General features: G+C 33.2%; 1 long non-coding RNA gene across 3 annotated transcripts; it reads left to right on the top strand.

Annotated features, from left to right (window-relative positions):
* Positions 1–1239: 1239 nt before the first annotated feature.
* On the top strand, positions 1240–11321 carry LOC114297178 (uncharacterized). Of its 3 annotated transcripts, none has more exons than XR_014327884.1 (4): positions 1240–1503; positions 4623–4732; positions 4883–5250; positions 11062–11321. It is a non-coding gene; the product is annotated as an uncharacterized LOC114297178 (long non-coding RNA). The 3 variants fall into 3 exon arrangements; XR_014327886.1 differs by lacking the exon at positions 1240–1503 and having other exon boundaries at positions 3929–4732; positions 4883–5064; positions 5158–5250; XR_014327883.1 differs by lacking the exon at positions 1240–1503 and having other exon boundaries at positions 3929–4732.
* The last annotated feature ends 6313 nt before the right edge of the window (positions 11322–17634 follow it).

Below are 17634 nucleotides of genomic sequence, written 5' to 3'. Positions count from 1 at the left end.
TGGGAATTGATTATTTTAGTTTATTTTTTAACTTTTCACGAAAAGATATTCAAAAAAATAAAACGAATGATGTGACAAGCTGTAGTGGTTTTTTTTGACTATTTTAATCAAAAAATTATTAATTGATCTTGGGGCGCCACGTGACACTTCCCTTCACCAATCACAAATCATTATATCTCCTCATGTTTCTCAATCACCCAACACAAAATTGTGAATCACATTCCCTTCAATCACTTAATATAAAATCGTGGATTTAATTCCCTCCACCAATCACAATGTATGTACAGTGTCATGTGGCGCTGCCTTGAATCAATCAATAACTTCTTATTTTAACCACTCCCTAAACAAGTCCAGGCGGATATACATCATTGTTTATAAAATGATGACATATTATTTGATGTTTGAGTATATTGTGACTATTGAGTATTTCGGGAAGATGGTTAAAAATCAAATTAATGACTCAATTATATTTGTCTTCAAAAAAATGATGAAATTATGTGATTACATTTATTAAAACAATTTAAGTTTTTTTCATGATGGTCTACATATGAAATCCTAAAATTTTAACTAATTGAATTGAAATAGTACTTGTAAATAAACTTAAGGGCCCAAATTCTTTTAGCATGAAATTATTGAAAAACCAGTTTATGCTTTTGGAAAATACTAAACAAATATTAGGACAAATTAAACTTATTTTTTTGAGATTTGGAAAAATATAATTGGTTTCAGACATTTTCACATAATTACATGAACTTCTTTTTAGTAAAACTAGAAAGTTTGAAATTATTTGTTTGGGAATTGATTATTTTAGTTATTTTTTTAGTTTTTAATGAAAAGATATGTAAAAAAATAAAGAGAATGATGTGACAAATTGTAGTGATTTTTTGGCTATTTTAACTGAAATTATTCGTTGGTCTTGGAGCACCACGTGGTACTACTCTTCACCAATCACAAACCATTATGTCTCGTTATGTTTCTCAATTACCTAACACAAAATCGTGGATCTCATTCCCTCCACCAATCACAATGTATGTAAAGTGTCACGTGACGCTATTCCTGAATCAATCAATAATTTCGTATTTTAACCACTCCCTAAACAAGGCGAAGCGGATATACATCATTGTTTAAAAAATGATGTCATATTATTATTTGACGTTTGAGTATATTGTGACTATATTTGGAATGATGACAATATTTATAAAAATTGTAATTTCAAATCAAACCGAATTACATTTTCATTTCAATTCCAAAATTTTTATAACTCAGTTTGATTTTAAATTTCATCGAACAGAAAGTAGTAACTTGGTACTGATTTACCATGCTCATTAATATGTATAATTCATAAATAAGAGAATAATTGAGGAGTACTGTGTAATTAACCCTTTGTTAATACGGTGGCCTTTCCTCTCGACAAAACCTTCTCGTCTCTCTCTCCGCTGAATCAACAGAAGCCGTCTCTCTTTCTCTCTAACGAAGCTGAAGACTACGGTAGACATAACTCGGGTACTTTAAAGCAGCTTTTACAGTATTCACTTCACTTGGAACTCTCTTTGATGTTTCAAACTTTCAATTAATTTGATGCCACTAGTTGTTCGATGAAATGTTTCAAAGACTCTATTTTTTAATAATGATTTTTTTTTTTTTTGCTTGAATAAAATTCAGGAACATGTTCAAACTAAAGATTTGCTTTTGCCCATTATAGATTAGGCTTATCAAATTTCTTAGAATAAAGGATTTTAGTGATGGAAAAAGTTGTAGAAGAGAGAAAGTAGAAGACACTAATGTTGGAATATTGTTTGATTTATATCATTGATGAGCTTGTTCATTTCTACCAAAGATTTGAATGGTAGTTTGTCGGCCTTTTCCCAAATTAAGGCAAAATAGTAACTTATTTCTCAAATTAGACTTAGTTTGGACGGAATTTTCAAACTAGGCTAAAACATGGTTGTGAACCACGCTTTTACCGTTTATCTGACCCCGCTGTTGAAAATTTCTAAAATCGTAAAAGTATAGTTACAAATTACATTTTTAATTAAGAAAGCGTGGTTACAAACCACGCTTTTAAATCATTTTTTTTCTTCATAAAATGTAGTTTCAAAACACGCTTTTAAGCAAAATGTGAAAACTTGTTTTCAAAACACGTTTTCAACAAAGAGAAACCAAACCCTGCACTCTCTCTTCTTCTCTCACACACACACTCTCTCTCTCTCTGACACACTTGCACACTAACGTCCATATACAAACCACGTGTTTTCAATAACTTTTTTTTTAAATAATTATTTTTTTTCAATTAATTTATTTTTCAAATAAAATTAATTAAAAAATTTTTGTGTTAGTAAAATTTTTAAATTTTTGTTTAAAAACCAACGTAAACTCATTTTTTGAATTTACATTTTTTTCTCAAATTTACAAATTGAGACAACAATTTATAAACCAAAAAAATTATCAAACAAGTTTTTATGATATTTTTAAAATTTTTGTAAATATAAATTAAAAACTGAAAACGAAATGGTTACCAAACATGCGTTAGATGGTAAAAATGTCGTAAAATTAACAAATAATTAAATAAGTTACCAACATCAGAAATGACTTATCAAAAGATTTTTAGGTTATGTATGATTTGATTTTTAGAATTTTTTTAAAAAAGAAATGACTTATTAAAAGATTTTTTTTTTCGAGTGGTTAGAAATAATTTTTTACAAATTAAATTGAAACAACCATATGTATGTATATAACCTGCCTAAAAGTTAAAATGATAATTATTTTTTACCCTTAAATGATAATTATTTTTTATTTTTTATTTCTTAACCAAATTAATTTTTAATTTTTAAAAAAAAAATTCTAAAAATCAAACCATACATAGCCTAAAAATCTTTTGATAAGTCATTTCTTACGTTGGTAACTTATTTAATTATTTGTTAATTTTACGACATTTTTACCATCTGAGGCATGTTTGGTAACCATTTCGTTTTCAGTTTTCAATTTATATTTACAAAAATTAAAAAAACTATCATAAAAACTTATTTGATAATTTTTTTGGTTTATAAACGGTTGTCTTAATTTGTAAATTTGAGTAAAAAAGTAAATTCAAAAAATGAGTTTATGTTAGTTTTTAAACAAAAGTTTAAAAATTTTATTAACAAATTTTTTTTTTCAATTAATTTTATTTGAAAAAAAAATTAATGAAAAAAAAATTAATTAAAAAAAATGTTGTTGAAAACACGTGGTTTGTATATAGACGTGAGTGTGTCAGAGAGAGAGAGAGAGAGTGTGTGTGCGTGTGTGTGAGAGAAAGAAGAGAGTGCTGGGTTTGGCTTTTTTTTGTTGAAAACGTGTTTTGAAAACACGTTTTCACATTTTGCTCAAAAGCCTGTTTTGAAACCACGTTTTATGAAGGAAAAAAAATAAAATAAAAGCGTGGTTTATAACCACGCTTTCTTAATTAAAAGCGTGATTTGTAATCATGTTTTTACGATTTTAGAAATTTTCAGCGGAAGGGTCAGATAAACGGTGAAAGCGTGGTTCACAACCACGTTTTAGCCTAGTTTGGAAATTCCATTCAAACTAGGCCTAGTTTGGAAAATAAGTTGTTATTTTGCCTTAATTTGGGAAAGAAAAATGTTTGGGAGCGGAGATCACTAAAGAGAGCACTAATGATGTGGCAGTGGGCCCCGCCCACTTTCTATGCCTTGTTTTTATTTTTTTATTATTTTTTTTGTCATTTCCAATGTATTAGTGCTATTAGTGATGTATTTTTTAGTGGTCTAAATCATTATTGTTTGGGAAAAGGCCCTAGTTTGTCCCATAAGCCCATTTGGGTTTAGGGCTCTGGAATGTTGTGGTGCTATGAACCTTTTGATTATCTGGCTTTGATGGATTTGGTTAATTACAATTTTTTCAATACACAAAAAATCATTTTGATATCCTTCAGTATAGTGAGATGCTATGAAGCACCAACACTTCAAAATGGGTGTCGTGTCCGTGTTCGTGTTGGACATGTACGAGACGGAGACACCAACACATGGGGACACGTGTCAATTTTCTTAGTCGTTACTTTGCATGACACTTTGGGGACTTCACCGACACACATATCTTGGACACTTATGTGAGTTTTTATTTTTTTATAATTTTAGAAAGCTGATTTGGGGTAAAGTAAAATATTTGAAAACAAAGAGGTGGGAAAAGGGGATAAAAAATAAAATACACCCACATACACTTTGATACCTCTTGCATCTCTGTGCCCTAAATTTAAAAATATATAAAAATATTTTTTTTTCGTGTCCCCACCCCCACCGTATTTGTGACTTAAATTTTTCAAAATTGCAGTTTCCCGTGTCCCTACCTGTTTCCACGTCCATGCTTCTTGGTGAGATGTATAGGTTCTATATTGCTACTTTCAGTTTCAAAGTTACATGTTGTTTACTTTATGCATTTTTTGATGTTATTATTTATTCTGATCTTAAGGTGTTGCTAGAGTTCCACATTTGCTTGTCTGTGCTGGTGTCGTCCAAAATATGCTTCCAGTGTTGATTAATTGTGTGCAAATATTTCAGCTACAGAACTTTCACTGCACCAACTAATTTTGCTGTGTGTAATTATAACCTGTTTGGATGCAAGTGTAGCAATGGAAACAGAAAAGAAAGCTGAGCTTGTAAGTCTGCTCAGAGTTCTCCCCCCTGTAGAGTTCTGTTGTGTTTATGGCTCAGCCCTCCATCCAAGTAATACCGACAAGGTTGATATTTTTCTTCACCCTTTTTAAAGTTGTTATTGAGATTTGTTTTTCTTTGGGTTTTAGATTGATTTGTTTATCTTTCTACTGCTTGCATTTTGTTGTCTTTTCTTTTTTTTTTTTTTTGACAAAAAAAAAAAAAAAAAACTGTAGTCATCAATGGGAGATTACATTCTTGGTGTGTCTAATCCTCTGCAATGGCATACTGAGGTAAGTGTTGAATTGCAACCCCTTCCGTTTCCTTTCCTTTACTTTTCTGTCTTATTTTTTTTTCAGTTGCGGATGAAATTGGTGTTGGAGTGAACTTCAACCCATTTGTTACTTGGAAGGGCAAGGTGCTGAGCATTTAACCATTTCTATTCATGGTGCTCATGTATGAATGCGGAGTATCTCTTGGAAATCTTTCACCTTTAAGCATTGTTTGACAGATGTTCAAGTACGGAGTTGTTTGAATGGATGACTTGGTTCGGGATGTACTGAAATGGAAGAGGTTCTATTTGAGTGGTCGTTTACAAAAACCTGTAAGTCTTCCCTATGAGTGCTTTTTCTCATCTTTACGTTTATTATCTTTTTATAGTTTATATATATCTATTCTAGTCCTAATTCTTTAAAGATAACAGAACAAAACTTTGCATCAATCATAAAATGGTCTCCAGACACCAACATGCTCAATTCTCCTTAGTGGGTTTGAGAATTGCTTTTATAGCAGCTTTTTGTTGTTGTTGTTGTTTTTTTTTTTTTTTCCCACTTTAGGTTCTACTAGATTAGATAAACCTGAAAAGTATATATATATATAAAAGAATCTCTTTCATTTTGGTGGCATGTACTTTTTTTTTCCTATTTTGCCCTTAACTTGTATTTCTATTTTCTATTTTGTCCTTTATTAGTTGGTGGAATGATCTTGAGTGAAGGGTTTTAGGTCAATTATGTAAGGGTTTTGAATTTCCTATTTTGTCTTTGGCTTGTTTTTTAATTCTCCATTTTGCTATTTTTTTTTTCTTTCTTTCTTTCTTTCTTTCTTTTTTTTTTTTTTTTTTTTGGGTGGAGTTTTGAGGGTTACTTGGGAAAATCAACTTTCACAGAGGTATCATTTTTGGGTAATTATATTTACACACCGTAAAAACTCTTAGTACACATAACAAATGTTGTTCGGATATAAACTTTCAAAAATTAATAATTTCGTTCTATCTCACTAAATTTAATGATATTTGCCCTTTATTTAAATTAATTAAGTATTATTTGAGATTATTATCCCAAAATAAGATTTTTCTTCTTGGAATTGAATAGAGTAGAAGATTAAACAAGTCCAACGTTCATATTGTAGGGTTCGTTGAGCATATCATTTATAAAAAAAAAATTCAAATTAATCAGATATGTTTTGAATTGTTCAAAAGAATTTCATGCTATTTTTAAAAAATAAGAGGCCTTTTTATCCAACAATTGGAGAAAAAAGGAAAAATATGGGAAATTTTATTTACACATGACATCATACAAACTCTCAGAGGGAAAAAAAAAATATTAAGAAAAAAATGTCAAAGTAAAAAACATTTGATTTTCCAAAACTAACCCTTTTGAGTAGGCCTGTAAATGGATCGGATTCGGATCGGATCTGTCAAAATCCGAATCCGATCCGATTATGTCAAACCCGAATCTGATCCGAATCCGTTTAGTCTATATCCGATTATAGATATCCGAATCCGAATCCGATGATTTCGGATATCCGATCCGATAATCCGATCCGATCTATTTATTTATTTATTGAGCTACAATTTTATATAATTTGATTTTTTTTTTTCATTTTGTGTTTTTTTTTTCATTCAAATTGAGAATACTCGGATCGGGTTATCGGGTTATCGGGTCGGGTCGGATTTTTGCAGATTCAATCCATTTAATAAATGGATTAAACGGATTCGGATTATCGGATCGGATTTGGGTTAAATTCGATCCATTGACAGCCCTACTTTTGAGTAATTATAAATATATTAAAAATTTGAAAAGATAAGGACATTAGGGGAAAAATATTTTGAAATTTAAATTTAAGTATAATGATTGCATGCCCCCCTTACAAAGTTAGAATTTCCAAAAGGGACCAACAAATTGAGACGGAGGGAGATAAATGTATACATATGGATAATGCCATAGTACACACCAAATAATCATTATTTTTTAACCTCTATCATTGAATTAAAATAAAATCATTCTTCTTTAACGTCTACCAAATGATTGTTCCACTATATTTTTCTTCCATCATTCAAACACTACCTTAAAATAAAATTAAAAAATAAATTTTAATAAAAATAAATAAAAAAATGGCTGATTCGCCCGTGCCTTGCACGGGCCTACCCACGTAGTATATACATGTATTTTTTTGTGCAGAAAGTCCACCAAGAGGGAAAAAAAAAAAAACAAGACCAGATTTCTAGTTATTCCTTAAAGTGGCAATGATATGAGTGATTTTACTAAGGAAAAAGAATGACCTTAGCAGGATGAAAAAGAGGAAGAAAAAAAGAAGAAGAAAGAAAGAAACAAAGGGTTAAGCAGCTTCTATACTGACTGAAAACACCACGAGAAAAAAAAAAAAGAAAAATCCGACAAAATTATAATGATTAAACTCATAAAGCAAACTTTTAGACCTCAATTGAAGCTAATAGCTAATAAAATTTAATATCATTAGCCAATTTAGGACTATTCGACAGGACAATTGAATACCATAAGACATGTTCCAATAGGATTGAAAATCCTGATCTAGTATTGAAAGTTTGGTTCTTTTAAGCACATTTCTTTATCTATTTATTTATTTTGTGGACACAAACAGAAACTAGTGACAATTTTTTTAGAAATAATAATTTTGTATCATGTAATCTTAACAAATTTATTTATTTATTATAAAAAGAAGAAAATTACAACACTATCCTCTAGCAATGATCTTTACCCAACACTACCCCCCCCCCCCCCAAAAAAAACTCTTGACTACGTGGTCGTGCCAATCATAGTCAATTTTCAACAAATTTAAGAGATCTCAAAAGGGTTTTAAACCACAAAAAAAAAAACTATAGGGCAAATTTCACTTTAGTTTTACTCCCTTGTGGTTTGGCCCATGTGCACATAACTGTTGTCATTTGAAAATAAGCACATAATCCTTTGTAATTTGTAAACTAAGGTCTATTGTTAAGCCCGTTAATGGCTTAAGCAAAATAACTAAAATACCCTTGTAGATAAGTAACTTCATTATATAAACCAGAGACATTTTTGTTATTTTTTAAGAGGCAAAATTCACTGTACTTCATGTGTGGGGTTTCTCCAGACATTTGGAAATGAACACATAATTTCTTTTAAGTCCTGGCATTTACACGTGCGTTAACTAGGACGAAATGCCTATTGGTGTGCTCTTTAGTGCATAAACTCCAAAGTGTTATCTGCTTATGGAGTAAACTGCAGATGGAGTAAAGCACAATGGGTAAAGAAATTTGCCCAAAACTATATTATAGTTCGTGTTTATGGGAAATCAACAAAATGGGGGGTGGGGAAATCAACAAAATTCCCATAAAAGCATTAGGCTTTTTGTTTCATTTTTTTCGGGAACAATAAAAAATAAAAAAACCCTAGTTTCCATAATCACGTGGAATTCTAGTTAACAAACATTGAAAAGAAACAATCACATCACATATATATATATATATATATCTAATTTCTCATCGATCTGGAGACATTATCGAAAATCATAAATGAATTACCTTTTGGATTGAAGCGAAAGAGAGATCTGGAAATAGAAGCAAAGAATCTGAGAAAACAACAAGTAGAAAATCACAATACGTTGGATACAAAATTGAAGATACAATCGCGTATTAGAGAGAGAGAGAAGGATATACATACCTGGGGGAGATATGGAGAATTATCGCCAAGTAAAGTGAATAGAAGTAGTAACGATGAAGGAAGTGTGGTTTTAGAAAAGATACCTGCTGCTACTGGTGGTTTGTTTCTTGTGTAGAGGAAAAGCTACCGATAATTTACCGGTAGCTTTCCCTCTACACAAGAAACACACCACCACCACCAGCATGTATCTTCTCTAAAACCACACTTCCTCTATCGTTACTACTTCTATTCACTTTGCTTGGCAATAATTCTCCATATCTCCTCCAAGCATGTATATCCTTCTCTCTCTCCCTCTCTCTCTTATATGCGATTGTATCTTCAATTTTGTATCCAGCGTCTCGTGATTTTCTACTTGTTGTTTTCTCAGATTCTCTGCTTTTATTTCTCGATCTCTCTTTCGCTTCAATCCAAAAGGTAATTCATTTATGATTTTAGATAATGTCTCCAGATCGATGAGAAATTAGATATATATATATATATATATGTGATGTGATTGTTTCTTTTCAATGTTTGTTAACTAGAATTCCACGTGATTATGGAAACTAGGGTTTTTTTATTTTTTATTGTTCCCGAAAAAAATGAAACAAAAAGCCTAATGCTTTTATGGGAATTTTGTTGATTTCCCCACCCCCCATTTTGTTGATTTCCCATAAACACGAACTATAATATAGTTTTGGGCAAATTTCTTTACCCATTGTGCTTTACTCCATCTGCAGTTTACTCTATAAGCAGATAACACTTTGGAGTTTATGCACTAAAGAGCACACCAATAGGCATTTCGTCCTAGTTAACGCACGTGTAAATGCCAGGACTTAAAATGAATTATGTGTTCATTTCCAAATGTCTGGATAAACCCCACACATGAAGTAAAGTGAACTTTGCCTCGTAAAAAATACTCCATTTGTCCGAAAATATTAGTCCCTTATTCCATTTTTCATTGTCTCAAAATATTAGTCCCTTTTCAAAAATCAAGTACAAAAATAATATAAATTTTCTATTTTGCCATTCTTTTAAATTAATAAACAATATAAAAAGTACAATTATGACATTGATATTTCCAAAAAATGTACTATCAAAAGGGTAATTTTGGAAAATCAATTTTTTTAAAGTGTTATAATTGTACTACCAAAAAAAGTTGGATTCCTAAAAGGGACCATTATTTTGGGACAGATGGAGTAACAAAAATGTCTCTGGTTTACATAATGAAGCTACTTATCTACAAGGATATTTTAGTTATTTTGCTTAAGCCATTAACGGACTTAACAATGGACCTTAGTTTACAAATTACACAGGATTATATGCTTATTTTCAAATGACAACAGTTATGTGCACATGGGCCAAACCACAAAGGAGTAAAACTAAAGTGAAATTTGCCCTATAGTTTTTTTTTTTTTGGTTTAAAACCCTTTTGAGATCTCTTAAATTTGTTGAAAATTGACTATGATTGGCATGACCACGTAGTCAAGAGGCTTTTTTTTTTTTTTTTTGGATAGTGTTGGGTAAAGATCATTGCTAGAGGATAGTGTTGTAATTTTCTTCTTTTTATAATAAATAAATAAATTTGTTAAGATTACATGATACAAAATTATTATTTCTAAAAAAATTGTCACTAGTTTCTGTTTGTGTCCACAAAATAGATAAAGAAATGTGCTTAAAAGAACCAAACTGTCAAATACTAGATCAGGATTTTCATTCCTAAAGGAACATATCTTATGGTATTCAGTTGTCCTGACGAACAGTCCTAAATTGGCTAATGATATTAAGTTTTATTAGCCATTAGCTTCAATTGAAATCTAAAAGTTTGCTTTATGAGTTTAATCATTATAATTTTGTCGGATTTTTCATTTTTTTTTCTCCTGGTGTTTTCAGTCAATATAGAAGCTGCTTAACCCTTTGTTTGTTTCTTTCTTTTTCTTTTTTTCTTCCTCTTTTTCATCCTGCTAAGGTCATTCTTTTTCCTTAGTAAAATCATTCATATCATTGCCACTTTAAGGAATAACTAGAAATCTAGTTTTTGTATTTTCAATTGGATTCTTTGTATATGATCTCAAAATGGAGATGATAAAGAATGGAACAAAATTGTGTTTTCTGGTTCTATATTTATCCTTCAATGGTCGCTTTTATTTCCTTTAATTTTCCATCTGTTAAAACATATGCCCTTGCCAACTAACTTTTTTCAACTTTCATCCTCCCAGCCTAATTTTTGCAACAAATCAAATATGATGTTAGGATTAAATCTTCTCTGTTTCATGGAGTCTAAGCCTTCTGCTTCTAATATTTCGATTTGTAGAATTTGGACAATCCCCTAGTATGTTTTTGAGTATTAACTCTTAGATTTAATGATTGTGGAGAGTTTTTCATTCTCTTGTAATGGAAGGTACGCCTTTCTTGTTTGTGTACTTCTCTGTTTTTGGTTATAAACACACTTTCCAACTTTCATCCTCCCTTACTGTTGGTAGACTTAAAAAGATGGACTCTACAGAGAGCAGGATGACATAAAAAGATGTCCACAGTGGCAACTTCAGTATTCTTTTTGATGAGATGACAAATGGGAATCATGGATTGTAATGATAAGGTAAAGATTTGTGTTTTTTTCCTTTGATTAGTAGGGTAAGACTGGTTGGTTTGAGAAAATGGATTATGCCCTTTTATGTGAGAAACTTGTGTAGGCTAGTTACAAAAGATTTTATATATTTGGAGGAATTTCATTTACTTTGGAGAAATGAATTCTGGTGAGAATGTTTCTACTCATTGAGTGGTTTTTTTTTTTTGGATAAATAAAGGTGATATGTATAGGACAAAAGGAATGTAAATTGTTTGCAAAATAAAATATATCACAAGCTATACATCAAAAACCTATTCAAAAGCCAAAATTTGGTCTAAGGATGGAGAAACCAACTCTTACAACCAACTATACAAAAGAGACAAAAATATGTTTTAGTTTAGAAGTTCGGTCTTCTCTACCTTCAAAAGTTGTTTTCTTTCTCCACAAAAAACCAGAACTCTAATTATTGAGTGGCTAATTCACTAGAATTCGGTCACTCAAATAAAGTAAATATGAGACAGGACTTTCTCTCTTGGGGACAGATTCCATGGCATTTGTGATACAACAAACAATAGTATATTTGCTAAATTCTTTTTTATTTTTTGAAATATGTTGTGGACCATGTCTATATAATCTCTAGCTTGGCAAGGACAAAAGGAAAACTAATGATATTCATGTAGAATTTTTATGCTAAATAAAATCTGACACAACTTTTTTTTTTCAATATTGCATAACATGCTGGATGTTGGTTGCCTGTCACATCTTAGGTTGGTTTCTGTGCATAACCTAGTTTTTGTTTGCCTATATTCTTGTAGTTGATGAAAATATGAGTGCATCATCTCATAGATGTTCATTTTTTCCCCTTAAGTTTGTGATTGGATACTTTCTTATTATTTTTGAAAATCTGCCTTAATTTTAGTTTCAAGATTATGAAGCTTGTTAGCTATGAAGCTTGTTAGTTCCAAGATTATGAAGCTTGTTAGATCTATTATTTATCAACAGATCAACAGATATATTAATGATTTGCCTGAATAATATATAAAATAAACATATCTATAAAATGAATATTAACGATCTTTTTATGAATATTAACGATCTATAAAATAAAATAATAGATCTGTTTATAAATATATTATATATATAAAAAATAATGATCTGTTGTGGGGATATATTTTCTGAGTACCAACACGTGGCAAGGTGACGCCGACGTGTCAGCCGAGGTGCCACGTGTCTTGGTCGTTGTGCCGAGGTCATCTCGGCTAGGCCGAGGTTGCCTCCGAAGATATCGGAATCCGAGATAAGCGGATAAGGGACAAGAGTCCTAGAATGAAGAGGGAACTCAACTTGGATATGGACAAGAGTCCTAGATTGGGAGAAGACTTCAGTTTGAGTAAAGATAAGACTCTTAGAGAGTTTATCCTAATCCCACTAGGAGTCCCAGATTAGCAGTAATCCTAAGACCATTAGGGCCAGGCTCCTTTTGGGACTAGGATTGTATTGGCTATAAAAGAGAGGCACTCCCATGGGTCTAAGGTATGCTTTTGATACTCAAGCTTGTGAGCTTAGTACTTGGTTTATCTTTGAGAGATATACAGACTTGATCGTCGGAGTGCCCCCGGGTGGTCGAAACCACCGCGGGATTCTTATATTTCTGTTGCAGGTCAGTCATGTGCCTTTTATTCTGCCAGTGCTCTCCAGCTGGTTAGTAAGCGGGCAGTGTGGTCGAAAAATTACCCACACAATTTGGCGCCGTCTGTGGGAAAGAAAGAAGAATAGATGGCCAATGACGGACATAAGGATCAGATTAGAGACAATGCTCCTGCTGGGAGTGGGAGACCTATCGATCTCGACATTGAAGGGGACGACTGCAACACAGAAACTCGTGACCAGAGTCACGGAGTGAAAGACGCCAGCCAGGAAGGTGATGCACCAAAGACAACAGATCGAAGCGGATATTACAACGAAGATGACCTCTAGGTATGGAAGGATAGATACCTGCGGAAGAACGAAGACCCTTCCAGAAGGGATGCAAAGACAGGGGGCATGAGCGCTCCCAAGGAGATAACGTTCAAGTATAGAAGAGCTTAACCTGAGTGAGCAAATCCCGGATCCCAGATCCCAGAAGACATGATCTCAGCCTAGATGAGTAAGCCTGAGAAAAGAAGAGCTCAACCTGAGTGAGCAGATCCAAGATTCCAAAAGATAAGATCTCGGCACCTGAGTCCGAGAAGAGAAGAGCACAATGAGCAGATCTCAGATCCCAGAAGATAAAAAGAAAACATACAAGGTCAGACTGCAGTTAGCCAGGTTGAAGACCTTTTATAAGGTCCACAAAAGAGCATGTGAAAGCCATACAGGGGGCAGAGAGAAGAAGAATCCGTTTACCACTTGTTGAAATTTGTAGCAATTTACAAGTAGATTATTATTTAACACTTGTTATATCCTTGTTGAAATTTGTAGCAATTTACAAGTTGAAGTTAAGCTGAGATGGTTCCTTATCTTCACTTGTTGAAATTTGTAGCAATTTACAAGTTGAAGTTAAGCTGAGATGGTTCCTTACCTTCACTTGTTGAAATTTGTAACAATTTACAAGTTGAAGTTAAGCTGAGATGGTTCCTTATCTTCACTTGTTGAAATTGGTAGCAATTTACAAGTTGAAGTTAAGCCAAGATTACTGTTTCTCTTCGCTTGTTTAAATTCGTAGCAATTTACGAGTTGAAGCAAAGCTGAGGTTATTGCTAAACACTTGTAGCAATCTACAGGTTGGTTAAACCAAAGAAGATGGTTAACACTTGTTGAAATTTGTAGCAATTTACAAGATAACGTTAAGCCGACATATGACCATCTGTTGAAATTTGCAGCAATTTACAGGTTGAGGAAAAAGCTAACAATTTACAAGTAGGCTAGACCGAGATCACCGTTTAAACACTTGTTGAAACTTGAGAAAAAGTTTGCAAAGTTAACATTGAGTAGTATATGTTTCACACTTGTTAGAATTTATGAAAAGTTTGCAGGTCAGTATCTTGCCGAAGTAAAAGTTTTGTAGCTATTATACCCGAGGTATGTAACCCCGAGAAGATTGCACAAAGGAGGCAAAGTATGAAAGGCATACAAAATATTCTAAGTATAGAATCATGCAAGAGCAGTTAGAAGAAGATCAAAACAGAATTCGTCGTGATTGACACGCCTTCACCTTACAACATCATCTTGGGAAGGCCATGGTTGCATGCAATGGGGGCAGTTCCTTCAACATTGCATCAACTATTGCGGTTCCCCACAGAACATGGGATTGAAGAAGTCAGAGGAGACCAACTGCAGGCAAAGAATTGCTCCATGGCAGCAATGAAAACTACCTGCAACATTCGGGAACCAGGGAAGGCAAAGATTGAAAGCAAGAATCTGGAAAAAGACACAGAAAACAGAAACAAGAATGTAATTCGTAATCAAGAATGGTGATGAAACTATCAAGAAATCAAGACAAAAAGATTGCACAAGTGTGTCAAGCCAAGAACAGTGGCAGAAATCAACAGATGTGTGAACAGTGTGTATTCAAGAAGATGATTTGGAAACAACGGGTAAAACAGCAATGGTGATTAACAATGAAGCAGAAAGCAACAAGAAATAAAACCAGGAGGAACAGTGGCTTACCAGAAAGAGGGAAGCTAGAATGAGAATTGCCGAAGTCTGACGACAATGACAGAATGACGTAAGCTTCACCGGAGGAGAAGAACGAAGACAGTTCCAGAAGCTTGAAAGCTAGGAACAATGACGAATTTAAGCAAAAGAGCTAGAAAGAGAAAAAGTCAGTGGATTGAATGAAAAAACAGAAGTCAAGAAGATGACAAAGTTCAAAGAATAAAGCCAAGTACACAGGCACTAAGTAAGTATGTGAAGAACAAGAAAGTAATAATCCAGATACCATGCTAGCAACAGAAAACAGATATGACAAGAACAGTGCCAGGCATTCAAACAATTCAAAACTTGAAAACAGACGAAAATAGAAGACAATAGAGGGCAAGTGAACGGATTCAGAAGAGTTATGAAAGATTGAGCTTAATAAAAAGTAAGAATTTATGAACCTACCAAATGAACGCCGATATGAAAATCGTCGGAGTCAAATAGATGACTGGAAATCGGGAACTCACTAGAGAGTGTGAGTGGAGCAGTTGCAAAGCTCTTGAAGTTTACGAATTAATGGAACCGGAACCTCGGTTAGGAGGTGTGATCTCGAGCAGCTTGGAAAGCATGAAGCTTGATACTTAACAGAAGTGGACAGTAAAGTCCAGGGAACTTTGAGGTCGGCGAGTTTGATCTCGGACAGAGGGGCACAGATAAACGAACAGTGTAGGTTCCATCACCTTAGAATGCCGAGGTAATAGAACCTAGGGGCAGTTGTGGGGATATATTTTCTGAGTACCAACACGTGGCAAGGTGACGCCGACGTGTCAGCCGAGGTGCCACGTGTCTTGGTCGTTGTGCCAAGGTCATCTCGGCTAGGCCGAGGTTGCCTCCGAAGATATCAGAATCCGAGATAAGCGGATAAGGGACAAGAGTCCTAGAATGAAGAGGGAACTCAACTTGGATATGGACAAGAGTCCTAGATTGGGAGAAGACTTCAGTTTGAGTAAAGATAAGACTCTTAGAGAGTTTATCCTAATCCCATTGGGAGTCCCAGATTAGCAGTAATCCTAAGACCATTAGGGCCAGGCTCCTTTTGGGACTAGGATTGTATTGGCTATAAAAGAGAGGCAACCCCATGGGTCTAAGGTATGCTTTTGATATTCAAGCTTGTGAGTTTAGTACTTGATTTATCTTTGAGAGATATACTGACTTGATCGTCGGAGTGCCCCTGGGTGGTCGAAACCACCGCGGGATTCTTATATTTCTGTTGCATGTCAATCATGTGCCATCTATTCTGCCAGTGCTTTCTAGCTGGTTACTAAGTGGGCAGTGTGGTCGGAAAATTACCCACACATCTGTTTATATTAATGATCTGCTTCATTTTTGTTTCATTTCTGTTTATGAAAATAATCCTTCAAATTCATAATAAATAAATATATAAACAGATATATTTTATATATATGTATATATAATAAATAAATTTAGAGGGAAAAAAAAATAGAGGTTGAAAAAAATATATATACACTCAGATATATATATATACATATATGTAAACCCTAGATCCAAATCCCTAGACAGAGAGAGAGAGAGAGAGAGATACCTAAACAGAGAGAGCAGCGACGGAGGAGCGATGGTGAGGGAGAGAGAGCAGCAACCCCATCGTGTGTGTGTGTGACAGAGAGAGAGAGAGGGGAGGCTTAAACATCTATCCCCGTCCTCGGCTCGGATATCATCGGGGATGAACTTTTGAATACCATTCTCGGCCCGTCGGGAATATTTTTCGGTGAATAACCATTGAATTCGGGATCGGGGGGTCGGGTCCCCATCGGGTTGGGTTTAGATTGTCATCCCTATCTATGTATGTTTATTCGCTTGGAGCGGTTCAATTCGGTCTAATATTTTTTTTCTTGGGTTACGTGGTAAGAGATCCGATCCAACTTACGTCCATCTCAATTAATTCGTTTTCCAAATTCATGTTGGATTAGAAAATTCATAAAAAATTATTTTCACATAGTTTGGTCCTAAAAGTTAAATTCCAAGTAATTATGTGGACAGTATACCTACCAATTTGGTTAGGTCCTTGCAATCTAATTTTTATTAAAGCTAAAATATCTTAGAAAAACATATATATTAAAACTTTTTTGAAAATCTTAAATTTTAATTAAAAAGTAATTACAAGTTATCAAATAATTTTTTTTTTTTATACTTTTATGCACATTTTTCTTAAAAATTAAAAAAACATTACTAGAAAACTCAATTCCCAAACACCTCTAATGTAATAGTAACACCACATAACTTCAGACCAAGATTGCTAGAGTTGTGGGATGGCAGGCCCCCTAAACTTCTTAAAATTAGTTAATTAATCCTGCATTTATAAATTATTTTATATTACACATAGAATGGCTTCCTAAATTTTTTAAAAGTTCTCTATTAATAACTCCTATACTGCATAAGTATTCTTGCAATGCATATAAGATGGCTCTAAACTGTAAACAAACGGTTACATCATTACAACAAAAATGAAAGTGTAAATTAAAATTGTTCAAATTGAAATTATAAAAACTAAAATAAAAAAAGACAAGTAATTTACCCATTATTTTTTATTATTAAATTATCATAATTCTACACCTATTTAATCACTATTTCTTCTATTAAATTAAAGTGCTCCCGTTATTGTTATAGTGATAACATTACATGATTTTTTCATTTTACATTTTTATCAGTAGCAATGACAATATGTGAGTAATAGTATGGGTCAAGGACCCTACTCCACTCCCACCTCACCCCTTTGGTCTATTTAGCTTTACAAGTTAACATTTTTAGCATTAAATTCCAATAATTTGGTTTTATATGTAGCCCAATTGAG

Source organism: Camellia sinensis, chromosome 4 (assembly GCF_055761805.1).
Source record: "Camellia sinensis isolate YWXY chromosome 4, ASM5576180v1, whole genome shotgun sequence".
Lineage (NCBI taxonomy): Eukaryota > Viridiplantae > Streptophyta > Magnoliopsida > Ericales > Theaceae > Camellia > Camellia sinensis.
This window is presented reverse-complemented; position numbering and strand designations above follow the sequence as displayed.